General features: G+C 42.4%; 1 non-coding gene across 1 annotated transcript; it reads right to left on the bottom strand.

Moving 5' to 3' along the window:
• Positions 1-1,097: 1,097 nt before the first annotated feature.
• Positions 1,098-1,179, bottom strand: trnas-gcu (transfer RNA serine (anticodon GCU)). Its single transcript has one exon. It is a non-coding gene; the product is annotated as a tRNA-Ser (tRNA).
• Between the last annotated feature and the right edge of the window lie 9,208 nt (positions 1,180-10,387).

The raw sequence follows: 10,387 nt of genomic DNA, 5'->3' as shown, positions 1-10,387 counted from the left end.
CATACTATCCAAAAAACTGTTTTTGTCTAAAGAAAATTAAATACTTAAATATCTGCTTGATGTATGATTTTAACGTAAGATATCCATCAAATTGTGCACTATAAAATGACAATGCACTTTACAGTAAAATGTACAGTGTTTTTTACAGCATGTTACTGTAAATTCAAGAAATCAGAATCAGAATTAAACATACTTTATTAATCCCCGGGGGGGGGCGTGATTAAAATTTACTCTACCACTATATTTTTACAGTCAAATTCTATCGACTAAGCTACCAGTCTTTGTTTGTTGTTTTTCCGGTGTATTACTGTAAATGGAAAAACGGTGCCACAGTAAAAAAAAATTGCAGTTCAGTTGCCAGATTTTAAAAACAGTGGTGTTTTTTTTTTCCATTTACATGTTGTCAAAAAAAGAAACACCCTAAATTGTACAGTAAAATTCGGTGGACTAAGCTGCTACTTTTTTAATCGTTAAAAAAAACCAGTCGTGCTGTTTTTCCATTTATCGTAAATGTAAAAAGAAAAAAAGAAAAAAAAAGAAAAACTGTATTTTTTACAGTGAAGTTCTGGCGACTGAGTTGCCAGTTAGTGTAAAATGTACAGATTTTTTTTTTCATGGTGTACCTAAAAAATATACATTATAATCAAATGCAGAGGCAAATTCATATATTATTAGCTGTTACAAGCGGTCCTCTAAGGGTGCGAAGTGGCCCTCAATGAAAAGGAGTTTGACTCCCCTGATTAAAGTGTTTCTCTAGATCAGGTGTCGGCAACCCAAAATGTTGAAAGAGCCATATTGGACCAAAAAAATTAAAATTAATTAAAATCTGTCTGGAGCCGCAAAAAATGTAAAGGCTTATATAAGTCTTATAATGAAGGCAACACATAATGTAAGTGTCTATATTAGCTATATTGGTCTACTATCAAAATGACTATGTGTCGCAGGCTGATTGACTGATTGAAACTTTTATTAGTAGATTGCACAGTACTGTACATATTCCATACAATCGACCACTAAATTAAAACACCCCAATAACTTTTCCAACTTACTTAAGTCGGGGTCCATATCAATCAATTCATGGTACAGAAAAGTCAGCTCGATGAGGATGGGATTCGAACCCACGCATGTAGAACACAATGGATTAGCAGTCCATCGCCTTAACCACTCGGCCACCTCATCTGATGCAAGCTATTTCTTCCACACATTTTTACCACATTGGAAAACATTACTGAAACGGAGGCCTTTCGGAGGGTGTGATAACTCCTGGAAATGACTGGCTTTGAATGGCCAAAGGTAAAAATGTGCCTGTTGAAGTTGAAGGAAACGCAAAGTACAAATAAAATGACTTCAAATATACCTAAAATACGAAGCACACTGATGCATTATTTACATACAGCTAGCATAAACAGCATGCAGTCATGCAATGACCACATGTGTCTTATTAGCACTCCACACAAGTCAATAACGTCAACAAAGCTCCCCTTTGTGGATTCACGCCCAGCATAAAATGTTTGGTGGACAAATTTCGACATAGAAGGAGTGGCATAAAACACATCTTTCTGTGGCAGCATCAAGGAAATTGTTCATGTAAACACACTGTGGTGCGTTCAGAGACTTCCGAAAATAGGACAAAATGGCACGGGCTAAATACTCTAATCAGTGAGCATGTTTAATGTAAACAGTGGGATTTCTAACAATCAGGAACGTTTTTGGCATGTTTGTCCTCCTACAGAAAGCATATAAAAAATAAAAATAAAAAATACAGTGCAGCAGGGAAGAAGACAGCACAGACGCACAGACGTTGTTTAGCTCTATTCATTATTAAATAAAATATGGTGACCCCTGCTCTACGTCAACCAGCATGTTTTTGGATGGGGAAATTGTGATATATATCTTACCGGAGATATCAGTGGATTAATCGTCGTCCTGCAGCAGCGGCAGCTGTGAGCTTGGCTCCTCGGCTTCTCTCTGAGACACTTTGTGTTCACTGCAGCCACCCGACCTCGAGGTATGTCTTTACAATCTTTAAAATCTCAATAAAACACTATTGAAACAATAAGCGGATAAGGGATCTTCCAGGATTATCCTAGTAAAGGTGTCTAATTACATCTGAAACGCTCACTCTGCCGTCGCCCGAAGCCGTCACTTTTTTTTTTTTTTTTTTTTTTTTTTTTAATATTCCTTTACTATCAATATCCTAATTCACAAATCTTTCTTCCTCGCTCAAATTAATGGAGAAATTGTCGCTTTCTCGGTCCGAATTGCTCCCATTAAAAACAATGGGAATATGTGAGGAGCCCTGCAACCAGTGACGTTACGCGCACATCGTCTGCTACTTCCGGTACATGCAGGGCTTTTCTATTAGCGACCAAAAGTTGCGGACTTTATCGTCGATGTTCTCTACTATACTAAAGGGGGGGGGGGGGGTTGCCCACATCAATCAATCAATCAATCAATGTTTACTTATATAGCCCTAAATCACTAGTGTCTCAAAGGGCTGCACAAACCACCACGACATCCTCGGTAGGCCCACATAAGGGCAAGGAAAATTCACACCCAGTGGGACATCGGTGACAATAATGACCCAGTGGGACGTCGGTGACAATAATGACTATGAGAACCTTAGAGAGGAGGAAAGCAATGGATGTCGAGCGGGTCTAACATGATACATCTGAAGTCCTCTCCAAGGTTTCTCATAGTCAGCATTGTCACTGGCGTCCCACTGGATGGGAATTCTCCCTGCCCACTGGGTGTGAGTTTTCCTTGCCCTTTTGTGGGGTTTTCCGAGGATGTTGTAGTCGTCATGATTTGTGCAGTCCTTTGAGACATTTGTGATTTGGGGCTATATAAATAAACATTGATTGATTGATTGATTGATACTAAAACTTTTCAGCAAAAATATGGCAATATCGCGAAATTATCAAGTATGACACATAGAATGGACCTGCTATCCCCGTTTGAATAAGAAAATATCATTTCGGTAGGCCTTTTAAAAAAAAAACTGGTTGCAACCAAATCCATGCAACAATTTGTATTTCGGTGCATGTGTGTGGGGGGCGGCTTTTCCGGAGTCGGGCCCAGAATTTGGTGCTACGCCCCTGGGCGTGTCCTCGCTCCTTGTCAGCCTTGCTTTGAGTGTCCTGTAATAAACCTTTCTTTACCCGGTAACGCCATACATTGTGTCCAAAGCAGGATGCTCAGCCTCGCATCCTGTGGCGACGTGTAATTACTCGGCGGTGGCGGTCATTTGCTCCTAATTTATGGCTGTGAGAGGTTGCGACTTTTAATAATATTTGAGTAAAGGCCTGGCCGCGCGTGACGGATGGAGCACGGCGACTAGACATTGCCATTCCCAGCATGACGCCACGTTGGCACCCAGCAGCTTGAGACTGCCGCTGCCACCGCAGCCCTTCTAGGCGGCTGCCGGCGGCGTGAGAGAGAACAGAGCCGCAGGAGCTGGATGAATTATTGATAACGAGGCTGAACGGTCGGGTAAACGGGGCATGAGGAGGCCAGCTGCTGTCCGTGTTGACTTTTTTCAGATGCTTCATGGTGGCCATTATTAAGGAAAGTGTAGTTAAAAGTTGTGATGTGACGGCGTTCATGGAGGTTAGTAACAAGTTGCACTTTATAAGCTAATATTTTTACCTATGAATGGCTGCGACGTACAGTATTTTCAAAATATGCACCGACTCTACCGCATATTCCATACGTGTCAAACTTAAAGCCCAACTTGCCAACCGTCCCGATTTTCCCGTGAGACTCACGGATTTCAGTGCCCCTCCCGAAAATCTCCCGGGGCAAATATTCTCCCGAATTTCTCCCGATTTCCACCTGGACAACAATATTGGGGGCGTGCCTTTTTTAAAGGCCTACTGAAATGTGATCTGGGTATTTAAACGGGGATAGCAGGTCCATTCTATGTGTCATACTTGATTATTTCGCCATATTGGCATATTTTTGCTTAAAGGATTTAGTAGAGAACATTGACGATAAAGTTCGCACCTTTTGGTGCTGATAAAAAAGCCTTGCCTGTACCGGAAGTAGCAGACGGTGTGCGCGTGACGTCACGGGTTGTGGAGCTCCTCACATCTGAACATTGTTTACAATCATGGCCACCAGCAGCGAGAGCGATTCGGACCGAGAAAGCGACGATTTCCCCATTAATTTGAGCGAGGATGAAAGATATGTGGATGAGGAAAGTAAGAGTGAAGGACTAAAAAAAAAAAAAAAAGGACAAGAGGGCAGTGGGAGCGATTCAGATAGGGAAGATGCTGTGAGAGGTGCCGTGGCAGCCGTGGTGGTGGCAGGACCACTCGGCCAGGCCCAACTGCAACAAGGGATAGAGCCATACCGCTTTGAACCCGACGCTGACGGTCAGGAGAACACTGCGGATATTGATGCTGGAGTAGCACATGACATTGATCGCCTTCAGAATACAGAATGGTAAAATGTTTTTTATTAATACACATAATACACTGTACTTTGTGTGTGTGGTCCAATCCAACCGTGTTCTCTTGACATCTCCGTTACATAGTAAAGCTTGACTGTCATCTTTCGGGAATGTAAACAATGAAACACCGGCTGTGTTTGTGTTGCTAAAGCCGGCCGCAATATACCACTTCCCACCTACAGCTTTCTTCTTTGATGTCTCCATTGTTCATTAAACAAATTGCAAAAGATTAACCAGCACAGATGTCCAGAATACCGTGGAATTTTGCGATGAAAACAGACAATTAATAGCTGGCCACTATGCTGAAACAAAATGTCCTCTACAATCCGTGACGTCACGCGCACGCGTTATCATACCGAGACGTTTTCAGCAGGATATTTCGGTGCGAAATTTAAAATTGCAATTTAGTAAACAAACCCGGCCGTATTGGCATGTGTTGCAATGTTAATATTTCATCGTTGATATATAAACTATCAGACTGCGTGGTCGGTAGTAGTGGGTTTCAGTAGGCCTTTAAGGCACTGGCTTTAACGTCCTCTACAACCTGTCGTCATGTCCGATTTTCGTACAAACAGCGTGCTGGACCAGTCACATACCAGTGAATGCAAGGCATACTTGGTCAACAGCCATACAGGTCACACTGAGGGTGGCCGTATAAACAACTTTAACACTTTTCCAAATATGCGGCACACTGTGAACCCACACCAAACAAGAATGACAAACACATTTCGAGAGAACATCCGCACCGTAACACAACAGAACCAATACCCGGAATCCCTTGCAGCACTAACTCTTCCAGGACGCTACAATATACACTCCCGCTACCACCAAACCCCGCCCCACCATCTCCCGAATTTGGAGGTCTCAAGGTTGGCAAGTATGGGCCAGATCTGGCCCGCGACATCATTTTATCTGTCCTGCAACCACCTGGAAATTGTGTCAATTAAGTACTTCATATTTTCTCTCTAAATGTAATTGATTTTTTTCAGATTCGACAGAAAAAAATATGTGATCACAGCGCCGCAATAAATCGTTAAAGTGACAATATCACTAATACTTGGTAAATATTCAAGTCACAAAATATAAATTAGGTATTGGCGCTTTTTTATTGTGTTTTATGGTCGAAATAAAGGACCTCCCACTGTCTCCGCTGTAAGCCGACTTTTATTTCCATTTGATAACAAGTTAGAATGCATTCATTTTATACAAAAATGTATCCGTCTTCATGTCTTTCATGACGATTGTGAGCAAATTCCAAAAAGAGGCTTTGCTACACATCTTAAAAAAGAGCCTGGCGCTCTTCTATCTATCCATGTGTTTGTGTATCTCCTCATCATCCAGCCGTCGATTGTGAGTGAACTGTGGTGCTGAATTTCCCCCAAGGATAAAGAAAGTACTTTCTATGCTATTCTATTCTATTCTATTCCATCCATCCAAACCCACTTTGAGCTGCCCTACCATTCTTGTCATTTTTACCCTGTGCCATGGCGCACATGAGGAATTAAACATTGCCTTTTAATGAACCACTTGTTGGGCGCGTCATTGATTGTGCAGACATTAAGCTGAGATAAGATAACACGGTACATTCTTTAATCTCGCTCTGTCCTACTTCACACTTGGCCAGATGGAGATGTGTTTTTTTTTTCTTTTCATTGAAAGACCAGATAGGGAAAAAGTAAGAAAAATCTCTTTAAAAATGAATTCATTATTTACACCCACTAAGGGCTTAGTGCCAGTGTAAATCAGGCCCACAGCAGGCTGTACTCAAGTCGCTCTTAATGACTTCTAAAACATACGTTTTTCTCTGTTTTTAATCTTTCTCATCGCTTCATGGCTGCTAAGCGCTCTCTCTCTTTCTCTCGCGCTCTCTCGTTTTCTTTTGCCCTTTATGAAAGCGTGTAGTTGCACATTAAGTAGTGAATTACAAAGTGTCATTCCTGCGGTGAATACATGAGAGGCAGTCTGCAGAACAAGGACTACAGCAGGTCAGGACACAAAAAGGCCTCATGTAGTAAGAGTTGTGTGGATTTTGTATTAAAAAATGGTACTCAAAATCAGTTTCAGTGTGTGCACGCATTAAATCCAAGCACATGTCTTTTTTTACATCCCAATCAAGGTGGATTTGAGTGCACATCCATCCATCCATCCATCTTCTTCCGCTTATCCAAGGTCGGGTCGCGGGTGCAGCAGCCTAAGCAGGGAAGTCCAGACTTCCCTCTCCCCAGCTACTTCGTCTAGCTCTTCCCAGGGGATCCCGAGGCGTTCCCATGCCAGACGGGAGACATAGTCTTCCCAACGTATCCTGGGTCTTCCCCTGTGGCCTCTTACCGGCCGGACGTGCCCTAAACATCTACCTAAGGAGGCGTTCCCGTGGCATCCGGATCAGATGCCCGAACCACCTCATCTGGCTGCTCTCGATGTGGAGGACCAGCGGCTTTACTTTGAGCTCCTCTCGGATGACAGAGCTTCTCACCCTATCTCTAAGGGAGAGCCCCGTCACCCGGTGGAGGAAACAAATTTTGGCCGCTTGTACCCGTGATCTCGTCCTTTCGGTCAAAACCCAAAGCTCATGACCATAAGTGAGGATGGAACGTAGATCGACCAGTAAATTGAGAGCTTTGCCTTCTGGCTCAGCTCCTTCTTCACCACAACGGACATATACAGTGGGGCAAAAAAGTATTTAGTCAGCCACCGATTGTGCAAGTTCTCCCACTTAAAATGATGACAGAGGTCTGTAATTTTCATCATAGGTACACTTCAACTGTGAGAGACAGAATGTGAAAAAAAAAAATCCAGGAATTCACATTGTAGGAATTTTAAAGAATTTATTTGTAAATTATGGTGGAAAATAAGTATTTGGTCAACCATCAAAGCTCTCACTGATGGAAAGAGGTTTTGGCTCAAAATCTCACAATACATGGCCCCCATTCATTCTTTCCTTAACACAGATCAATCGTCCTGTCCCCTTAGCAGAAAAACAGCCCCAAAGCATGATGTTTCCACCCCCATGCTTCACAGTAGGTGTGGTGTTCTTGGGATGCAACTCAATATTCTTCTTCTCCAAACACGACGAGTTGAGTTTATACCAAAAAGTTCTATTTTGGTTTCATCTGACCACATAAGATTCTCCCAATCCTCTGCTGTGTCATCCATGTATCCATTTTGGTATAAACTTACGGCGTGGCGCAGTGGAAGAGTGGCCGGTGCGCAACCCGAGGGTCCCTGGTTCAATCCCCACCTAGTACCAACCTCGTCACGTCCGTTGTGTCCTGAGCAAGATACTTCACCCTTGCTCCTGATGGGTGCTGGTTAGCGCCTTGCATGGCAGCTCCCTCCTCAGTGTGTGAATGGGTAAATGTGGGAAGTAGTGTCAAAGCGCTTTGAAGGTAGAAAAGCGCTATACAAGTACAACCCATTTATCATTCTATATATATGTATACATGTATGTCATGATTGTATTATCCAGAGCAGTGGTTCTCAAATGGGGGTACGCGTACCCCTGGGGGTACTTGAAGGTATGCCAAGGGGTACGTGAGATTTTTTTTTAATTCTAAAAATAGCATCACTTCAAAAACCCTTTATTAATATATTTATTGAATAATACTTCAACGAAATATGAATGTAAGTTCATAAACTGTGAAAAGAAATACAACAATGCAATATTCAGTGCTGACAGATTTTTTTGTGGACATGTTCCATAAATATTGATGTTAAAGATTTCTTTTTTTTGTGAAGAAATGTTTAGAATTAAGTTCATAAATCCAGATGGATCTCTATTACAATCCCCAAAGAGGGCACTTTAAGTTGATGATTACTTCTATGTGTAGAAATCTTTATTAATAATTGAATCACTTGTTTATATTTCAACAAGTTTTTAGTTATTTGTTATATATTTTTTTCCAAATAGTTCAAGAAAGACCACTACAAATGAGCAATATTTTGCACTGTTATACAATTTAATAAATCAGAAACTGATGACATAGTGCTGTATTTTACTTCTATATCTCTTTTTTTCAACCAAAAATGCTTTTTTCTGATTAGGGGGTACTTGAATTAAAAAAAATGTTCACCAGGGGGTACATCACCGAAAAAAGGTTGAGAACCACTGATCCAGAGGATAGTGCTCGATACCGTGGTAGAGCGCAATATGTATGTGTGGGAAAAATCACATGACTACTTTATCTCTACAGAACTGTTTCATGAGTGGTTCCCTCAATCATCAGGAGAAAATCTCATGAAACAGATTTTTTTATGAAACAGTTCCGTAGAGATGAAGTAGTCTTGTGATTTTCCCCACACATACTTATATATACATGTATGTATATATATATATATATAGAGTATACATGTATATTATATTGTATATATACATATGTATATAAACAGCGCTCCCCCTGAGTCAAAAAGTTCGGCGACCCCTGATGTAAACGTTAAATCTCCAAAGCACACCATCTGCACGACACTGCTTCCAGCGCAACAAGGGAGGACAACTGAGTCCTTTATTTAAAAATTCACACCCTCGTCCCGCCATTGCGGGATACTAAAAGCTGTACCGCCTTTTTTTTTTTTTTACAGCGGGGATACTAAAGGAGGAAAATTGCCGTATTGTTGCTGTTCATACAGGAAAAAGACAGCAAACACTATTCCCTTTCACACTGCTTGTTACGAGCCCGGGATCTCTGCATAAAACGGGCGGGTGAATCCCGGGTGAGCAGTGTGAAAGATAGAATCCGACCTGCGAGTCCGTCTTGATAGAATCTCTCCCGCCCGCTGCTGGAAGGCGCAGCTCGTCAGTATTAAGCCTGACCTGACGTCCAGGAGGGCAGCTGCCGTCTTTGTCAACACTTGTCGGATAAAGTGAGCCGACAAGGCCATTGTTGAGGTGGCTCACTGTTTTTACATGCAGCTTACAGGGCAGGGAGTACACAGGTCTGGAAATGTGTGTGTGTGTGTGTGTGTAGGGGGGGTCACTACCTGATATTTATTCAAATGGGAGTGATAAACAGAACAATGGACGAGCTGGGGCTTAGGCGAGATGGGTAAGTGGGGCTAATTCACGACAGGATGCAAAGCGCACCTCCAAACAAGAGGATGAATACATGGGAGGTAGGGGGGGGGTCCTCGGCCCGGCCATCAATCGGGCAAACACGCTGGGCAGCAAGAATTGTCTGGGGAACAATGGACATCTGACGTGGGGACAGGCGGGATGAGAGATAAGTGGCAGCGCTATTGTCCGGGGTGGCTTTCTTTAGCACCAATTGAACCAATTGGACGTTCCAATAACGTTATAATCTGTGTGGCCTTAGGAACTGTCAACATACTGTATCTCACAGAGCGTTCTTACTCAGGTGTGTCGCAAGGGGACGATATAGCAAACTTGGAGATACAGGAGCGTATCTAGTCGATACTACTATGATTATGTCGATGTTTTTTGGCATCACCACACCTTCTTTCGTTTTATTTGTGATTAGGGGACGGCGTGGCGCAGTGGGAGAGTGGCTGTGCGCAACCCGAGGGTCCCTGGTTCAAATCCCACCTAGTACCAACCTCGTCACGTCCGTTGTGTCCTGAGCAAGACACTTCACCTTTGCTCCTGATGGGTGCTGGTTGGCGCCTTGCATGGCAGCTCCCTCCATCAGTGTGTGAATGTGTGTGTGAATGGGTAAATGTGGAAGTAGTGTCAAAGCACTTTGAGTACCTTGAAGGTAGAAAAGCGCTATACAAGTACAACCCATTTATCATTTATATATTATGTTTAGAAACTCATGAAATACGTCCCTGGACACATGAGGACTTTGAATATGACCAATGTATGATCCTGTAACGACTTGGTATTGGATTGATACCCAAATTTGTGGTATCATCCAAGACTAATGTAAAGCTTCCAAACAACAGAAGAATAAGTGATTATTACATTTTAACAGAAGTAAAGAT

Source organism: Nerophis ophidion, linkage group LG02 (genome assembly GCF_033978795.1).
Source record: "Nerophis ophidion isolate RoL-2023_Sa linkage group LG02, RoL_Noph_v1.0, whole genome shotgun sequence".
Classification (NCBI taxonomy): Eukaryota; Metazoa; Chordata; class Actinopteri; order Syngnathiformes; family Syngnathidae; genus Nerophis; species Nerophis ophidion.
The sequence above is the reverse complement of the archived record's forward strand: the minus strand, read 5'-3'. Positions and strand labels throughout refer to the sequence as shown.